This window comes from Toxorhynchites rutilus, chromosome 2 (assembly GCF_029784135.1).
Source record: "Toxorhynchites rutilus septentrionalis strain SRP chromosome 2, ASM2978413v1, whole genome shotgun sequence".
Taxonomy (NCBI): domain Eukaryota; kingdom Metazoa; phylum Arthropoda; class Insecta; order Diptera; family Culicidae; genus Toxorhynchites; species Toxorhynchites rutilus.
The window spans coordinates 282,280,206-282,300,873 of NC_073745.1; the positions used below are offsets into that span (position 1 = coordinate 282,280,206).

A 20,668-nucleotide genomic window follows, 5' to 3' on the forward strand; every position below is an offset into this window, starting at 1 on the left:
TTCCCTACGTTCCCCCTTTTCCTTAGTTATTCTACCCGATTACCGTAGCATTTTCACAATATTTTCAGAGCGAACGGAGAGAGAATTTTCCTCCCGGCCGGTTCAGTCGAGTTGTGGACGTTGTTTCAGTGCGCATTCGGAGCTATCGAAGCCGGTTCCGCGTGCGTTGATTTCCGCGATTTTTTCTGTCACATTTTTTTTGGTATTTTTCGGTGTTTTCTTTATTAGAGAATATTTAATGAGTATGAACTAATTCGATCCGATCGTGACCCTACCGAAGGGTGGCGAAACAAGTTTTTTTTAACGTTGGAGGTGTTTTCAAATTGTCACTGACTTTTTGTTGTCGCGTGGTGCAGATTGGACTAACGAGGTGTGATCGATCGAAGATATTTTTTCAACCAACCTCGGCACGTGATCCGCAAGGCCGCATTGTGGTGGAAGCAAAACGAAGGGCCAATGTTAAGAAATAAACCTTATGCAAACCTGGTAGTTTGGTTATGCCCGACCGAATCTATCCAGGCGCTCGTTCTTCGGGCACTGGAAGCAGCTGAAATTCGCACGATGTGAGGATACGGTTTACGTTTTGTTTCCTAGCACGGGCGTAAAAATAGATCGTTTTGTTTCTGTTTTTGATTTTCTTCTGTTATGGATGTAAAGTGCTCCGAAATTCTAAATTTACCCGCGTTGTGTACATCTCTGTGTCAGGAGATCGTTTCGAGTGCGCACGTCTTTCTAATCGTTTGGGAAGGCTACCGGTCCATGAGTTAATCCGGCATCCCCTGGATTTAGCGTGTAATTGAAATTTTATCCTTCCCGAATAATCGAAATTCAGTTTTTCATGTTGATTGATCAAGTGCGGTGTGGATGTTCCAACCTCAATTTATCACTGGCTCTCGAGTGGATTCCGTAGTTATTTTTGATACTGAAAAAGGGAAAATTGTGTGCGTGTGTCGTTCTTGCACTTTTATTGCCGTTTTTGTCAGAGGAAAACACAGTTAATGGATTTCGATGGTGGTGGAAGAAAAATAAGCTTGTTAGTGGGTGAAAATAATAAATTATATTTGAAAAGTTGTGAAGAACAAAACCAATGCTTTGAAGTGGTTCACGGTCGTTTCATTGTGTGATCATTGAGTAAATATTTTAATTTCCGTGTTTGTGTCAATTTTGAGAGTGTTATTCAAGAAGAAAACAAGTGAAGTGAAACAAACAACTTGCCGTTAACCCTATTTAAGTCGGCAAGTAATGCTGATTTATGCCGAGAAGTATTATCCGTACATGTAAGTAATGGGATTTAAAATATCAGAACCATTCAGTTCAAAACGGGGATCAATGTTGCACTATATTTCTTGACACAAATGAATAGGAAAATATTATTTATTCGGAAGAATAGGCAAGGATTACTTGCTGGATGTACCACCATGCGTGTCAACACTGAAATGCAAATGCTAATGACAATTTCAAACAAACTAATTTCCTTCGCGTTATCCAATTCGTTTCAGTGGCTCTGAAAATATGAGAATCATTATTGTTTTCTAATGTGAGTTCTATAAGCTACAGGCGCTAATACACAAGCCTTCGTCGGCTTCCACCCGATGAAATTCAGGTTTTTATTGTCGCTAGAGCAAATTCTGTCCTAGACTAGGTCTGTTTTCGGCGGAGGTTTAGGAGACTGTGTTTGAAATGAATGGGTAAATAGTGTGTGTACGTGTTTGCTAGTTGTTAGTTTCTAAAGGATGTCAAGTTAGCTTGGGTTTTATAGTGTCCTAAACAAAACTTCCTAAATAATTATTTGTTCTGTCCCTCTTGTTCTCTCTTGCAGTGTTGTCACACGTACAGATTTATTTGGAAATGTACAGATTTTTTCGTTATTTTTGGTACAGATTCTGTACGGTACAGAGAACAGTTTTCTGTCAAAAAGTACAGATTGGTACAGATTTTTTCCGCGTGTGAAATTTCCTACATTAGAACAAAGAAAAATCTTAAAAAATTAAAAAAAAATTCGTGTCCAAAAACGCGATGTAAATAAACATAGAGAATGCAGTGAGCAGTGATTGCTGCGATGACAAAATGTGCACGAGAACGGTCGCAAACACTGAGAGAAGCTTTCCCTCAACTCTATTCGCAACATAGAAGGTACGCTGTCGCCATCTAGAGGATGTTATGAATATATAAAAAAAAGTAAACAAACCGTGTGTTTTTCAACTGTACTTTGAGTGCTATTTTTTCTAGAATTCTTCTGTAGTTTATTAAAACAAAGGATACGTAGTGATAGAGTGAAGCAGTTTTTACTTCAAGAACCGTTTATTTATTGCATTGACACACAATACAGACTCGAATACGCGTACCTTCATTGAGACTAGCATGCTCAAATGCAGTTGTAAATTTTCATACATTGAATGAACATTGTTTTTAAATGTTGTTTGCATGATCAGGTTACATAGTCCGGATCCGTGTATAATCATTACTAGAAGAACTCCTAAATCTTTTCACCAGAACCTTTGAAAAGTTGACATCAAAAGTTGGACGAATTGCTTTTACAATAAGGAAATTGCTCTCGTTAGTAGTACTGAAAAATATGATTATATCTCTGAACCTAACTGTCGCTCGATTTATATATTCATTCCATATTATAAATTAAGATATTAGCTCAGAATACTGTAACCTTTCATCGAAACCAGATGAAACCTGATACCTCGAATAGCTTTAACGGCTCAGGATGGAGATTGAGCTATTGATAAACCACTGTACCTGAAATCTTCATATCAACGCGTTGCATTTCTTTCCACCAGGAATGTAAAATTGCCCTCGACGACCAAATGAATTCTTCCAGCAGTGAAATTGAAAATATCTCCCAGGCCCACAAATACATTGCATGTTGCGTTTTCTCCCAATAATGGCTCCTGAAAAAATGCGAAAAAATTATTACTAGACACTGTTTTCGCTCACGATATTTTTATCACTTGTACAAAACTCGTTACACTTTTACTCAGAATGTTGATTTGATACGGATAGTTTGATTTTCATTGATAATTTTGTTCTTGAAGCTGTGTTTATTTTTCCCGCCGCAGAGAAAGCGTCAATTTCTACAGCAAAAAAAAAATGTTTCTAGTGTTGCTAGTGTATATATTTCAACCTAATTAGCTCAATTCATTACATTTGTGAAACTACTTGTTAAAATCCACCACTTTTTGCTTTGCGTTTTGTTTTTCTTTGCTTCATATAAACTGGCTGTCAAATTCAGCTTCGATGTCCCGAATAGAGCAAGTATTAATTGGTTGCCGATGACACCAATGTTTTTGTTATATCAAAATTTAAAGTCCTTTTTTAAACATTCACCATGTCACCCGTCACCATGAAGTCAATGTAAAGGAATGAACTGTAGAATATTATCCCATGGAAATCGTATGGTAGCATTCAAATACAACATCACCGGCAACTTTGACGTCGGCAAAATAAGTCCAAGAGAATAGTTGACGGGACGGTAACGGTGATGCGTAATGCGGTATGTAGCGAACTTAAGGGGGGACCCGGCCTGGAAAACCGAAAAAATCGAATTTTCGTTTTTTGCAATTTTTGGAAAGCTTATGCTTTTAGGAATGTTGTCCTAGGTCCTAGAATTTTTCGATATTTTGACGTAGGACTACGTCTTTCATTTCTATACCGGGGTGTAAAATCAAAGTTTCGAAAACGAAAGCGTTACGCCGGAGACCGAGATTTTGAGTGTTAATAGCTCCTAAACAACTGAACGAAATGGTATGATAAACACTTCATTCGAAAGATAAAATGTCTACGCGTTCTATACTTGTTACTTTCTGATCCAAAAACTTGTTTCAATAGTCTTAAATTTGCTTTCAAAATAGGCTATTGAAATCACCAATCGGTATATAAGCGAGCGCCGCTCGGAAATCCACTCAGTTCTCATTGAACAGCGATTGGAGCATGTTGTCGCTGTTGTGGTGAAGCTCTTCATTTATCATGAAAGCGCGGATGAACGGTGTCACCAAGAACCTGTTTGTGCACCTTAGGCCAGAAGGGAATCCATCAGGAGGAGAGTGATGCTACAAACGGTTCCCCGGGAAGATCTCGAAGCAGCCGCTACACACACACACACACATACACGCACGGAATTCTTTCCGTTTGGATCGAGAAAGATCCGGAAAATAATCTGCCAGTTCCTCTAGGAATTTAAAAATACATTCATGTGAAAGAGTTTATTTGAATGTTTTCTATCCATGTAACACTGTGACCAAATATGTTTCAATCAAGTGCTATTAACAGATGGTTATCGAGTTAGCATTAACCACTGGGGGGCTTGCAGTATCGAGGAAAATGTGGAAATATCTAATCGTTACTGAAAATAATCTGCCAGTTCCTCTGGGAATTTAAAATTACATTCATATGAAAGAGTTTATTTTAATGTTTTCTATCCATGTAACACTGTGACCAAATACATTAGGTTTTGTGATTTTTCAATCAATCGCAATCAACAGGATAGCTTCTGAAGATTATTCTTCCCCATCAGTAGGATATTTCCGTATCCAATATTGGATGCATAAAACCTTGTGCCTCCAACGTAACGCTCTCGTTTTCGAAGTTCTCCAAATATTCATTCATTCAGAATGAATTCAGATTCAACTTCATACAAATGATCTCTAAATCAACGATAGTCCTACGTCACCCTTGCGGTTATACCATAGATATAACCCACTTCCTGTTTTATTTCGTTGGAAAGTTACAGCCAAAAGTATAAACTCACCTCAAGGGACATAGTATTGCTGTACGAATTTTTGAACGCGTTTTTCTCGAAACAATGTTTTTTCAACTGGTGGTATCGATATCTCAGGGTCTATTCGAATTTTTTATCAGCATATAAAAATGAACTATCTAAAGTGTTACATAGCCGTTTTTCGATATCTCATTTTTTCAATTTTTATGAGCTTCTAAACAGGGATTTTTCATAAAAAATGATTTTTAACAAAAATGGCCGTATTTCGACAATTTTTCGAATTTTCAGAAACCCCTATGTAACGCTTTAGGAATTGTTATAAAGTTTCAAAATATTTATTGGAATTCGTTCTGAGACACTCCGTTGCTTCAGAACTGATACCACCAGCAAGGTACCGATTTCAAATCATCAAACTGTCAACAGCGTGATAATCATAATTCGTGCAATCAAAAAAATCGAAAATAAAGCTTCAAATATACCTTAATCAATAACCAAAATACTCGAACACTTCACTTTGTTCCCAACATCCGAAAAAAACAATAAAATTCATTATTTTTCGACCTTCCTGACAGCGGCTTCCCATTAAGTTAACAGAAACCTTTAAAATTTGAGAGTCTGCTTACAATAATCTACTTCATTTTCATAATGTCGTTATTTTAGTATTCCTTTGTCAAGGTTACCTACTGTCTACTTATTGATGAAAAACCAATGATTTCGGGAAGAATTGACGTGTTTTTTTCCCGTTTCATAGTAATTGATAGTGATGATATTACTGCTGTTGTTGCAAAACCGGATATGACTGAGGAAGATGTGAAAAATGAGTCTGTTCGAGGGATGCTACCATTGCAAAACCCGCAGTGGTGGACTACCATGTCTGACACATGGGTTGAATCACTTTTATTAGTACGGTCATGATCGGCCATCGTTGCTATTGGTTATAACACTTAATGGAAAAAATCGCTACTCCCCCACAAAACAATCGATGATACCGTCCTGGAGCAAGAACCAGTGAGGGATCTTGTTCTCCAGCATAGGTCTCTTTCAAATCCGCTTCCCGCATTTTGCGGAAACCAGGCGTTTTCATCCGACAGTTTATGTAGTTTGATTGATCTCTGCATCGTCATGTTCCCTAAGAGATGAGAAAATTTAACCTGCAGCCACTTGATCAATAAGCTAATCTGCGAAAAATCTCTCAAGCCAAACCGAAATTACCTCAACCAGCTTCTTCGGGTTCAGTGACCTATTCCAGCGGTGACGAGAAGCGACCGGTTTTGGCAGCCCAATACCTGCCGTATAGACCGCTTGAATGATCCCAGTAAGATTTACCCTTCTGATTATGCATTGAGAGTGCCAGGAAAAGGCGAAATGAATCCTATCAGCCGACCGAACTTGACTACTCTTACTCCACAGTGGCATTCCGAGCACCATCCATATAGTGCTCACTTCAAGAAGGTCGGCTGATAATCGAATCTAAACTTGGATTTGTCTGCCTTTATCGGTTCTATTCATCCGTGCCCTAGGCACCGGCTGTGTAAGACAGAACTTAAAAGCTTTATTGAGTGCCTCCTCTGATGTTTTCGCTGGTTTGAGCGAACTCAACTTTAGTTGCTCTTAAGTTCATCAGCAAATCCTGGCTGGGAATTTGGCCACCTACAAATAGCCGGATAATATTACATTACCATCGATTCATTGGTTCCAGCGGACGAACAAAACACAGCGCTATTTATCGTACATTCAATTGATCCTCGGTCCACCTTAGCAGTGGTGTCATTGTGAACCTTGTTTTTTTTTCTTATTTAACGTAGCAGCCTTTCCTGGGCCGCTTCCATTTGTCGTGGCTTATATCACACCATTTGTAAGCGTCACAGATTTCTTCTCAAAATAAAATTTATGTAGTGCTGCTCGGTGAAATTTAAAAAAAAGACAGATATATATTTTCTTCGCGGTTGCCAGGAATGACAATCGTCAAAGTTACCAACACCATGTAGTAAAATGTGACTATCGATGGTAGGAATGTGTATTGCATCTGACATTCATTTTTCATACGGTTGGTAATATGTACAGACAATATGTACATTCTACTAATGTTTGCATTACCAAATATTTGGTAACTTCTTTTACCAAGGATTTTTCTGGATGTGTGAAAACTTGCTAAACCTACCTACGTTCATATTAAAAGTCTACTGTAGTCTAGTGTATTGTTTGAGAACTTTTTAAAAATCTGACCAGAAATGATTGGACGTATATTTGGATTTTTTTCAAGTTTCAGTGATATTCCCTTAGTACCGGTACTTCGCATGAAAATTTTCAAACCCTTCTGCTTTATACTGAACAGAATTCCAAATGTATTAGGCAACTTTGGCGAAATCATTGAAAAAATCGGGTTTGTTGTTTTCGAGGTGTTGAGACCAAAGAGACAGTTAGTATCATGAATGAAACTTTTTTTTTTAAAGCAAATGACAAAAATAGTATTTATTTTATCAGAATCTCTTGCAATCGCCTTGCAGCGTTACGAGTTGCAGAAAACATAATACGAAACAAGACAAATGATATATCAATCTGAAGACAATTGTGAATTATTCTTAAAGGCGGTTATGATTCATTGTACTTTTTTGTAGAGAAAGTGTGCGAAATTTGTTATTCTGTTTAAGATAAAGAAATTTTAATTTTAAATACATGAATTACTGCAGCTTGAAATTGATGCTACCGGTGAAAACCGTTGAAACAACTTATAGCAGATAAGGATCACAATAGAGTCTGCAGCAAGATTAGCTATGTTAGAAACTTAGTTTAAAATCGTAGGCGAAAAAAACAACTAAAAGAGCAAAAATTGGAAGCAGAGAAAGAGTTGAAAAAAAGAGCCATTGTGTCATTTGGAGGTAAAAACAAACATTAAAGAAAAGAAAAGAAAAAAAAGTCACAGGAGGGTTGTGTCCGAGACACGACCGCATTGGTGACGTAGGATTCCGTTAGGCTACTTGTTGATTTTGGATATGTTTGAAGAATTACATCATTAAACTCTTTGATAATGATTTGGTGGTACTGAAAAGGGCCATTTTGTTTGGTTGTTGTATATTGTTTATTCACTCCACCAGTATTTATCGAGTGATGATGACAGTAATGATGACAGAAGGATGGTTAACAGTCATTGGATGATGCGTATCAGATAGAAGATGCCGAAGTGGAATGAGATATGATGGAAACCGCCATCTTTGACCCTGGACGAGATGCCTTCTGTGTTATGTATGGATGAAATAAAGGAAAAAAACTCATCAATGTAATATAAGATAATTACCAATACCGAACACAATTATCAGTTTTTCTCATCAGTAAAAACGTGTTACTTTAATATAGAGAAAACATATTTGAAATGGAAAAGGTAATTTTGTTTTATAATTTTTACTTTCTTTACTTTCTTTATTCAACCCAATACGAATTTTAATTGGACTAACAACACCTAATATTATATGTAGAGCATATGGGAAATCACTTTTTCGAATATTTCTTCACTTTTCCAATTTTTCTCGCAGTATGAAATATCATTGGGTGAAAATGAACACAGCAAAACAGGCAGCTTAAAAGTTGGTTTTTATTTATGAAAATTGAAATAAATCGTTTCATATATCAATTCATTTTTAACACAACTGCTACCATATATAATTTTACACTTCCACATGTGCTAAAACCAACATTAAACTTGCAAAATTGAATTTTATTTGCTAGAATTAATCGTATCACTCACCTTACTTGCAATATTGAAATGCCCTCGACTTGCATATATTTGCAATGCCGATTTCCCGCAGGCAGCTTGGTTTTGATGTCTCAATTAGGGAACACATTTCGGTGGCAACAAAAGTTCCCCTACTTTCATGTATTTGCAATGCCGATTTCCTCCAGGCAGCTTGGTTTTGATGTCTCTGTTAGGGAACCGCCGCATGTGTCATCAATTTCGACCAATCAGAAGTGGGTTTTTCCGTTAGTATAGGGGTTGGGAATTTTCAATTGTTCGATAGTTAGTTTCATGGCATATATTATTTTATTCAATATAAAAAATTGTTATGGAGTGCCGAAATCGATTGACGCCAAAATTTCATCATTCCATCATGAAATGACTGAGCAATAAGCGTTTGAAATTGGACAATTTTCACGATGTGCTCGATTTTCGATTTCCAATTTGTACCCCAATATGTTCCCGAAAGACGTAATCCTACGTCAAAAAATACGAGAATCTATATAAAGCAAAGGTATTCCAATGACTATGCGGGAAGCTTATACAAATAAGAGACCGGGCCGCTAGTTTTTTAAATATAAAAGTTAGAGCGAAAAAACCGTGTTTGCATGGTCACCCTAATACAACTCAGAAAAAAAGCGCTAAGTCGGTTAGAATTAAAAGAAAGGAAAAAAAATTGTTCCACAAAGTTGATTCAAATAACTGGGGCTACAACATTGCCGAACTATGTTTACCTCTATTTATTGAGATAAGAAAGTAAAATTTTTATTTCACCTAAAATTTTGGTCACCCTATTTTTGACAACATTAAAATAAGCGCTCCATCATATGTAACCACTTTATCGGAGACAGTTTTTGTCTAGAGGATGACGATCTTCGACAAAGTTGTTTTTAGTGCTTTCTATTTAAGTTGCATTAAGGCGACCTTGAAAACAGTATACAGTGTTTTCTAAGAGTGAAAAGGAGAGCATAATCGTGAACCATATTGCTCTGATATTGCGATGCCATATTTTTTTATCCCATTTATTTATTTATTAGGCTCATTAGCAATTTAGCTATAACAGAGCCGGGTTTTTTCAAACTCAGGGCCCTCAATTGACCATCTTTGTGTTGTTGTTAGTGTAATTTACCATAATGAACATAAACATATGTACATGTACACGATGAAAACCCGGCTCTGTTACAGATAAAATGCTAATGAGCCTAAGAAATAAATAAATGGGATAAAAAAAAGAGAGCCGAGTTTTAATCGTGTACATGTACATATGTTTATGTTTCTATAAATTGTAAATTACACAGTAGTTAGTAGTAGCCATTTAGGCGTTAAATTTTCTGTTCCATTACCTTATGGTAAATTACACAGTAGTAGCCATTTAGGCGTAAGGGTATTTTTTCTGTTCTTCCATTGTTCAGCAGACCGGACAGCGGAGACAGTTGATATTGATCATTGTTGGGTTATTTATAGAACAGCAGCCCGATGTTTCTTGCAGAGCAGAGCAGTTGTATGGGTGAATCGATCTTTGTTCCACCGTGGATCGATTTTCATCGCTGATGATGGTTGCGTGGACGTAGTTATTCTATAACAACATAAAGTTGGTCAATTGAGGGCCCTGAGTTTGAACTCACGATCGATCGCTTGGTAAGCGAACGCGTAACCAAGTGGCTACGAAGTTAGGGGGTCTTTTTGCTATGCCATATATATTATACAAATTCTGTACCAGTATGGGAGGGTTGCACATTTTTTTGTTATTTTTAAGTTCATTTGATGTTATAAATCAGGATGTCAAAAGTTGTGCTACAAAATAATCTTGGGTGTAGTATATGTATATGTAGTAAATAATTTTGGGTGTAGTATATGGCTTGGCAGACTTATGACCGGTGGGGTCGTGGGAGTGTACATCGACCAATCACGTCCTATCCATGAGAATATTGCTATACTAGGTTATGTCCAGCAAATCTCTGGGTTAACATAGTACTCACAATTTTTTGACGTAGAACTACGTCTTTCCTTAAGGGTGCCAAATCAGAAAACAGGTCACGTTTTTATGAAATAAAGTTAACGTTAATAACTATTTTTGCCGCGAACGGATTTTGACGATTTACATACTAAACGAATCGGAAATTTCCTAAGATTTGTTTGATATGCTATACATTACAATCCCCTAGTCTGTATATGGTTTAAATTGATGAAAATCGGAAGCATTGCCATTACCTCATACATTTGTTCTGTCCATTTGTGTGCTTTCCCGAACAGAGCTGTCAATAACGAGCAACTTATCGACGAGCAACGAGGGGGAAATCGTAAGATGTAAAGTCTCAGTGAACAAAGGAAAAGAAGAAGAACGAAGGGGAATATTTGCCTAGAGTATAAACAGTGTATCTCGCTAAGGCAACCTTTCATTCTTCGTGAGGAAATCGACTGAACAACATCGTTGCTGGGCGAGCTGGACGGCGAGGGATCGAATGCCTTTCTCAGGGCAATGGGAGTGGAGGAGTAATATGATGGATAAAGTGAAGTTTCCAAGGGCCTTTTTGAAGGTTAGAGACGAATTAACTGAAGAAGTTTAAAGTCTCAAGCAAGGAAGGAAGGCAAACATTCAGTATCGTTCTGTATGCAAAGCAATGAATATCGCTTGTTATTCCTTGTTTTGCGTCATCACATGTCTTCGTTTCAGATTGAGCTGTGGACGCTAACAAATTACTCACTTGCTGATGTCTCTGGCATTGCAATCATTGCATCAAACTGACGCCATTGCATTAAGATTCTGAGCTACACAGTTGGGAGGGAATCATCAAGCTAGGCTAACGTCAGCTCAACAAGAAAATACATGTTTTGGAATTTTGTCAGTGATTTGGTTTTGCATGACGGTAGGAAAATTCTCTCCACAAAGGATGACCGCTAAGCTATTCTAGACTAGCAATATTACCAGAAAGGGCTTCTGTTGAGAAGAGAGCAAAACGGAGACAAGTGTGTGTATATTTAGTTGCTTCAAGCCATCGATACATGGATATTTGTGTGCGTACGTGCGTGCGTTTGGTGTTGCAAATTATGCAGTCACAATGATAAATATAAACAAGGAAGGGAGATAGCGGAAGGGAAATATTTACGCTAGGGTATTAGTAATGAATCTCAGCTGAGGCAAATATTCAGCCTTTTTCCAAGCAGTTAACATTGTTTGTTCTCTGTCATCAATGCATTGAACTAACGCTATGATGAAGCATGCACTAAGGTAGTGCACCAAAAAATTATTTGGGGAATACCAAGTTATTCAATAAGTTATATTAAGTTATTAATTTATTTCAGCTCGCGTGCCAGTCACAAAACTGCTTTGAACTAGGATTGCATTTGCGCTAATCTTGATCATAATGAAGCAGTGCTACTCTTTTCGATGCTGTTGAAATTAACAGATAGAGTTTATTTCGTTTATTCAGTCACCAAGAAAGTAAATGTCGTTCTGGAATTTTGTAGGCAATTTGGTTTCGCTTGTCAGTAGCAAAACTTTCTCCACTAAGGATGACAGCTGCGCTTATTTCGAGCATGTATTGTTCTGCGAGCACAAGAATGAATAATCAAACAATTATCGTCAAATTGTTCTACAATAAAAAAAACAATTCAGGGTGACCAAACTGGTAGAATGGTTATTTCAAAATTTTCGTAGCATTGTAAAATAATATCCGCAGTTATAAACAAGCAACTTGAATTAAACCACAGCGTAGTTCTACGTCGATAATGCGGTCGTGTCTTGAACACAACCTCATATATTTTTTTAATGTTTTCAAAAAAGATTATATTCAACTATTCCAGAACCGGAATTGCTTGCGTCCATCAGCATGTATCCGTGAAGGAGTTCATTTGGGTGAACAGCTCGGAGTCACATAAGAACTCAGGGGGTATCATGGAACTTCTCTGCATTCTTGGAAATAAACCAGGATGTGCCTTACGGCGAATTGTTTCTGCAAGATGTACATGACGTGACCTAGAAAATTCGTGTTGACCCCAATTAACCAAATTAAGTACAGACTCGATTGAGAACGATTGAAACAATTTACATGTTAAGCTTTTGTCACTCATTCTGTTCGTACATGTAGTCGAACATATCAAATTATCTTTCGGCGATATAAATGCCGACTGTTACGCATTTCCCATTCTATGAGCCCTATAGCCAACCAAAGGCGCTTTCTAGTTTGAATAGCCCACGCTAAATGCCCTCAGCCATGCCGTATGCCCTAACTTCGGGCAATCGAGGCAAAAGTCAGGATCAAGATTTAACATAATTCCAACAATCAGTAAATCTTTTCCGTCTGTGCATACTCGGGGCTCACTCCAATGGTCCATTGATTACGACACTCGATCGGCATTCGACAATGGCAGTGGACTTTCGCTTTCTAGTAATGTGAAAATACACCGCATGTAAATTGAGTTAAATTTTTCTCTAGTTGGAGGAAAAAAATCGCAGCTCGCGAACCCTAATCGATTGCACAGAATGGCATTGTTATGCCCTTTTACGCGCAGATTGTCGGCCCACCACACGGCGTAATTTCAGTCCTCTTCCGGTGGACGACAACGCTGGAGAGATTTCACTTTAAGCGAAATGATGATGACCCATTGGGCTTGAACACTTTTGTCCAGATAAGGAGAAAACTCTCGACCGTTTTTGGCGTTACTTAAGCAAAGACATCCGGAGTTTCGGGCCAAAGTGGCAAAAAACTGATTCATCTTGAAGCGCTGGGAGGGTCAGAGCCCGAGAGGAAGAAAGATATTAAGTTTCATTGCAATCTAATCTTCAATTAAACACTGGCATGAAAAAGATCTCATCTGCGGCCGGAGGGTAAGCACACATTGGATGCTTAAATCAATTATATGATACACCAATTGAAACAACATAAAGTTGTGTAACAATTGGTAAGCTGAATGTGTTACTTAATCGATGTTTGCTACTGGTTCTCCCGCCGTTGCTGCGTTGATAAGAGAAGAAATCGATGATTGGTTCATTCTGTGCAACCTTCTGTATAAATGATGTGGAATTTAATGATCGTTAATGCGAGTGCCGCATCCTCTTTTTTTTTTAATTTCGACTGCTGATTTGGCGGAAGTTTTCCTGTCGTCGTTCTCACAGCAACATTGATTAATTTCATTGTTCTTGGAATTCGGAAACATCGCAATCATTTCGGCTTCGTACTCGGAAGTAACAGGTTGACAACCAGGGACACTCAGGAGGCAATGTGCGTATGCGATCATAATAACATTGGTACCATTATTTTACATAGTTTTATACAGGGTGTTTTTTAGATGCATAGAACATTAAATTGAAATTAAACCTAGATAAATGACGATCATTGACGAATCTACGTTAGATTTACAGCCAGATGGCGCAGCGAGTAAAATGATTGACTTAATTTGATATCGAATTCAACTACATTAATTAACTACATAATTATCTACAGCATTAACTTCTGTTCTTCGAATCCATCGTTGTTATCTACAGCATGAACCTCTGTAGGTTAGTACTCATAACCTATATACATTATGAAATTTAAAAAGTTCGAAGATTATTTACACTCTGTCCAACTTCTAGTACTCCTATTTCGTTGCAACACAAACAGTTAGAATTTAAACATGATACATTCATACATTGTTGAATGCTTAGAATAAAGTATATATAACGTCAATTCCGTTCAAAAGAGTTGTTTGTTTATTTATTGTGCTTAGATATGATAATTTCAGCTGTCCAGTTTCTATAAGATCACTTCAAAATTCATAAGTATTATCAATGAAAAATTCAAAACGATCGGCTGATTTACATGTCAATAATTGGTAACCCTGCCATTTCGACTAATAACCTTGAAAATTCGTGTTGGAATACTATTTACCAAATTCTGCTGAACGGATTTCTCGATATTTTTCCATGCTTCCGAAATTGCGACCTTGAGCTCTTCAGTCGTGGTGTACCGTTTTCCCTCTGTGTAAATTTTGCAAACAAGGAGCCCCCCTAAGATTTTCTACAGAATTCAAGTCTGGAGAAAAACGGTAGGAGAGAGGATCCTAGAACATGTGTGTAATCCTCGAATGATGTGAAAGCTATCTTGAGCTTTCCGGTTGCACAGAATCCCGCCCGAACCATGCACAAGCCTCCACCAAAATTCCTGGTTGAAAAATACTGTTCCTTCTCCCGTAAATCACGCCAGTACCCGTTGATACCATGAGGACCATCCAAATTGACCTTTTTTTCGTCACTGAAGATAACCTATACATTGAAGAACTTTTCGTTATGGTATATAGCAAAATGTATTCCTTTGCAAACATTCTTTGTCACAACATACCATGTCCCACTGTCGGTTCATGTGAGCTTTGGCAAAACTCAGACGTCTTCCGATGTGAGATAGTGTAAGATGAGGAGTTTTAACCTTTTAAGCCCTCTTTATGTGAGGGGTTTTTGACAAAATTTGACGAATTGTCAGCCAAGCAGTTGAGTAGTTGAAATATTGCTTTATTTGCGCATGCGATTTTGAGGTATTCGAACCTGTTCTAGCTTTTCCCGCTTATCCCGGTCAGAAAGCTTCGATTTACGTGGAGCTCTCTCCGTTTTACCGTATCCTTGAGAATTCGCGAAATAATTGAGCACTATTTGATGGGATCGTCCAATCCGACGAGATTTTTTTCTGATACTAACATTTTCTTGGTGAAATGCATCGATTTGTCTTTCTTCTTCCTCCGTGAGGATTTTTCCCTTCGGCATTTTCCAGATTCAATTGATCAAAACAACTAAAACAACGAAAAATGTAACTGGTCTTATACAAACTTGACAGTTAAAAATACGAAAACATTCGTTCACGCTCAACGCTTGCACACACACATATGAAAATCATGCAGTGTATGGTAGTCACCAATACCTACACACTAGAATATAAATTTAAGCATTGTTCATTTACAATGACACAAAGCAGCAAGAACATCACCTGGTCTTATAAAAGTTGCACACAGTGTATTACATTGGTCCAATAGTGTGTTGAAATCATTGTAAATATACACAAATCTAACTTTTTTAAACAGAAATGAAATAATAATAATTACAACCGAATCACGCATTTAATTTATTGCATGTCAATGAATTGAAAATTTACCTCGAACGCTATTCCGGTGGCCTTTTTCGCAATTGACATAGACTCGGCTACAGTCGATGATATACATGTTACACCAGCACCATTATTCCACATTCCATAACTACATCAATATATCTTTGGTACCGAATGGAAACAACAACAATAACAACACTTGCAAGTATCAAATATCATGCTACATGTTATTTAGTATTGCCTCAAAGCAATCGCACCTCTAGGCATCGTTCGTACAACGTAAACCAAGCGCCAAACAAGCGTTCGCCATAGCATGCATACAGAACCATACCTTGGTGGCTTGAAGCTACTAGGAGTACAAATACTTCTCATCATTTTGCGCTATTCTCAAAAGAAACGCTTTTGTTAATATTCTTCTTCTTCTTATATGGCACTAACGTTCCTAGAGGAACTCCGCCGTCTCAACGTAGTATTACTTGCGTCATTTTCATTAGTACTTAGTTGAGATTTCTATGCCAAATAACACGCCTTGAATGCATTCTGAGTGGCAAGCTCTAGAATACGCGTGACCACAGTGCAAGTCAGAGGAAATTTCTTTGAAGAAAAATTTCCCCGACCAGAACGGGAATCGAACCCGATCCCCCGGCATGTTAGGTTTGACACTAACCACTCGGCCACGGGAGCACTTTTTTTTGTTAATATTACTGGCGTCAAAAAAAGTGGCATTACTTTCTCATGCTCGAGAGAAGCGCAGCTGTCACCCTTAGTGGAGGAATTTTTGCTACTGGTAACCGAAACCTAATCACATACAAAACTCCAGAACGACATTTACTTTCTTGGTAACTAAACAAGCGAAAAAATTTTTTTTGTTAATATAAACAACCTCGAAAACAGTAGCAATGCTTCATTATGATCAATATTAGCGCAAATGCAATCCTAGTTGAAGGCAGTTTTGCGACTGGCACGCGAACCTAAATAACTTATAACATTCCAGTAAGACATTCAAGATGCTTGGTATTTCCCAAATATTTTTTTTGGAGCATAACCTTAACGCCTGCTTCGCCATAACGTCAGTGTAATGCATTGATGCATTCTCAAAGGCACCAAAGAAGCCGTTTACATTTTCGACCGACGCGCCGAAATCGCCTATTTTGCTGTTGTTCGATGCGGTGTCACACTCGCGAAGGCTCGGTTCAGTGCGAGCGCTTTTCACTACACCAACATCGCGTGCATCATTAGATGACGCTTGCCTCGAAATTTCATTGCCCCTGGCAATGCGTTCGTTTTTTGCAGGGCTAGAGCCTGCCTCCCTCTTCTTCTTACTCATCACACACTACGCGAAACGTCCAATTTATGACACGGGAAGAAAAACACACGATACGAATAACGAATAACGAACAGAAAAAGCAAACGACGATATCCAAGTTGGATTACCACTGGTGAGGTCCAATCTTAGATCGAAGCGCAGAGAAAGTAAAGTGAACTGGATTGCTCAACAGTCCGATGTCGAATGAAAGTTTGCCTCAGCGAGATCCACTGTTTATACTCAAGGCAAATATTCCCCTTCATTCTTCTACTTTTCCTTTGTTCACGGCGACTTCAAATCCCACGATTTCCCCTTCGTTGGTCGTCGACAAGTTGCTCGTTATTGACAGCTCTGTTCGGGAAAGTACACAAATGGACAGAACAAATGTATGGAAAAATGGAAACGCCTAAAGTTTTCATGTATTTTAACCATTTACAAACCAGGGGATTCTAATGTATATCATATTAAACAAATCTTAGGGAATTCCCGAATCGTTTAGTATGTAAATCGCCAAAATCCGTTCGCGGCAAAAATAGTTATTAACGTTAACTTTATTTCATAAAAACGTGACCTGTTTTCTGATTTGGCACCCTTAATGAAAGACGTAGTTCTACGTCAAAAACGGCGTTCGACGTCTCACTCCCCGCAAAAACATTCTCTTCGACAAATTCAAACTGGCAAAAAACTATGTTGCTTGCGCTTCAACTTTTAGATATATACTGAATAAGACGCGCAATGACAATAGCTTTCCAACGAATGTCTGGAAATTTGATTCACTGGAATAATAATCAAGTTACCCCATCTGTTGTAAAACCGAAGAAACTTACCGGTATACCTAATATTATTTCCGGCATTCGGCTTCCTCGGTTGGCTCGAAAGAAGACCAAAAAAAGAAAAAGAAAAAGAAAAAGTAAAAGTAAAAGAAAAAGAAAAAGAAAAAAAAGAAAAAAAAGAAGAAGAAGAAGAAGAAGAAGAAGAAGTTTTTTTATAGGATATTATGCTTTTTTCCGATGCAATCGATTCAGACACTGATAGGCGAAATATAATTAATTTTATTTCATATTAATTTAGTTCTAATTTAACCGAACACACTGTTATTTTTTTGATATCTTATTTATTTTATTCTTGTATTGTTTCACCTATGGAATGCTGAAAAAAGAGTTTTGCTCAAATGAGAAATAATTTGTATTTCTCATTTGTAAAACCAGTGTCAAATAAGGAACCCATTTCGAAAACCGATATATTTTCGATAATATCCTTCGAAGATCTCTCGATTGTTCATGTTTTGAAATATGGATAAATTTTGAAGCAAACTGCTCGACGTGGAGCATTCTACCAGATAACATGGAGAATTTGGAGAACGCATTGAATTCGAAAGCAATTCCCTTCGTATCAGAAAATCGGTGCTCGGTGCAAAATGGTAAATTGCACCAGGTTATCGCTAGGGAGTACAGTATCAGCAAGGGAGCGGCTGGGAAGAATCTCCTGAATCTAAAGTTGCCTCGAAACTCCCATTTATCAGCAAGGCGACAGAGTCAGGCTTAATTTTGCTAAGGAGCATGGTGATATCCCCCTGGACTTCTGGAATACGGTTCTCTGGACGGTCGAATCAAAATTCGAGCTTTTCAACTGTTTGTGTGTGATCCAGATCGGGTGACAAGCTTCAGGAGCGCCACACCTAAGGCATGGTGAAGCATGGAGTATGGAATGGGATGTTCTGGGGATGTTTTTCATGAGGTGGAGTGGGAAGCCTCGTGTAAATCTATGGGATAAAATCGGCAGATCTATATATCAAAATTCTGCTGGAAAATCTGAAGGTTTCGCTGATCCAGACGGGCCTTAAAGAGAAATTCTTAATTTCAGCAGGACAACGAAGGATACTGCCAAAAGTTCCAAGACTTTCTTCCGGGATAGTCGGATCAAACCGCTGGAATGGCCTCCCTAGAGCCTCAACTCCATCGAGAATTTGTGGGCGGCAATCGATGTCAGGGTTAACAAAACTAATGTTATCAATTATATCTGTTTTGAAGCCCAGGAGCGCGCCTGGGAAGAGCTGGATCTACAGCACGTGAAGAACCTGGTGGACAGCATGCCGAAGCGTCTACAGCAGTTCCTGAAGACGAAGGAGAACAATTTATTCTGCCTATTAGTGTATGTAGTGAAATACTACTACTAGGAGGTTTGCTCACGTTTAAACATAACGTAAGAGGAGAAAAATCCGAACAACTTTCGAATTTATCTATTACGATTACGATGTACTGCACAAATTGAAAAATCTTTTTCTACAAAATGAAAAACCACTTTAATATACTAATATACAGTACTGCCAATCAGTTCTTTTTTTTTCCAAAATATATATTTTATTAAGGCACATATGGCGTTAGCCTGATGGGGCCGGGAGTTCAAAATTGTCTTACGACTATGTTAGTAATATGTAACCGATTACTCGTAACCGATTTCTGAGGAACAGGTATAGATGAAGCAGAAGATCAGGATCGCGGCTACCTAAGATATCCCGGACGGGGATAACCGATTGTCTGCCTAGTGCCCTAATCAGTTCTGTCAAGTAACGTTTAGTTGAAAAAATGGCATTGTCGGGAGAAGGCCATCGTAAATCAATTTTCAAAATTTGTGAGCAAAAAAAAGAAAAGTCTAAAAGTGAAGTGTTTCACTATTTTAAGGATCTTGGATTTAAAAAAAGTGTATATACCCTACTATCAAACTCTTCGAGAACGGAAATACCTTTAACACTCCTATACTCGCGCGAAAAATCGTAATTTGTGTACTCTGGACTGTGCCCATCTCTGTGATGTGGCGTTAGTGGTATTTGTTCAAAGAAAAAAGATATAATTGAGTGAAAAAACTCCAGAAAATATTTTTTCTTTAACTTCATTCAGTTTTAACAGATATTTAATTCAGCCTCCTCATTGATGCTCGGTTTGTCATACCTATACGCGAGTTTAGGAAGGTTAAAAGAAAATCCGGTTCTGGACGAAAATACACTTTACAAGAAAGCAAAGTTCGAGCGGAATTGAAGGCAGCAACGGCTGGTCGGTCGACGAAATCATATCGTGAGCTGGGAAGAAAATATCAGGTGGATCCAAAAACAGTGAAAAAGTTTATGCACGGAATAGGTATAACACGAAAAGCGAAAAAACGTTCGCCTATGGTCACCGAAAAGCAGTCCAGTACAATGGAATCTAGACCACGAGTTTTCGCTGCTTCCTCGGAATATAAGTGTATCATGGACGACGAGACTGTATAGGGTAATGAATTGCAACCACAATTCTACTACGAGTTCCCAGATATAGAGGCAGCATCAGATGTGAAGTTTATCCGTAATTCAAAGGGCCATCAGTGAGCGTGGAATAAGCGAACCGGTGTTCTCCAAGAAGGGCTTGGCGGTTAATGCGCAAATCTATGTGAAAAAGTGTATAACTATTTACCACAAAAATGAAAAAGTGGTATTTTGGCTAGACTTAGCATCGTCACATTATGCTAATGCAACCTTAGTGGATTTGCGCCAACGCGGTATCGAGTTCATCCCGAAAGAATGTAATCCTCCAAATGTCCCATAGCTGCGGCCTATTGACCAATTCTGGGCAAATTTGAAGCGGATGGTATACAATAACGGTTATCGAGCTGAAAACGCCGACTGTTTGATCAACAATATCAAGAAGGAACTCAAAACTATTGAAACATTTGGAATTCAGGACGCTATGAGGCAAGTTCCCCAAAGAGTCAGGAAATCAGCACGATGTAGAGTGGACTTGCTCAATGGAACAACCTTCAGTGTGCTTCAAAATATCAAAACAAAATGAAAATTGAATCAA

The 20,668-nt window shown here is 38.1% G+C and overlaps 1 protein-coding gene across 1 annotated transcript in view; it reads left to right on the forward strand.

Moving 5' to 3' along the window:
- Positions 1 to 722: 722 nt before the first annotated feature.
- Positions 723 to 20,668, forward strand: part of LOC129764714 (supervillin) — a 776,186-nt gene continuing 756,240 nt past the window's right edge. Inside the window, exon 1 of the mRNA XM_055764104.1 lies at positions 723 to 1,277. The gene's annotated coding sequence lies outside the window, so the exon portion shown is untranslated. The remainder of the gene's footprint in view (positions 1,278 to 20,668) is intronic.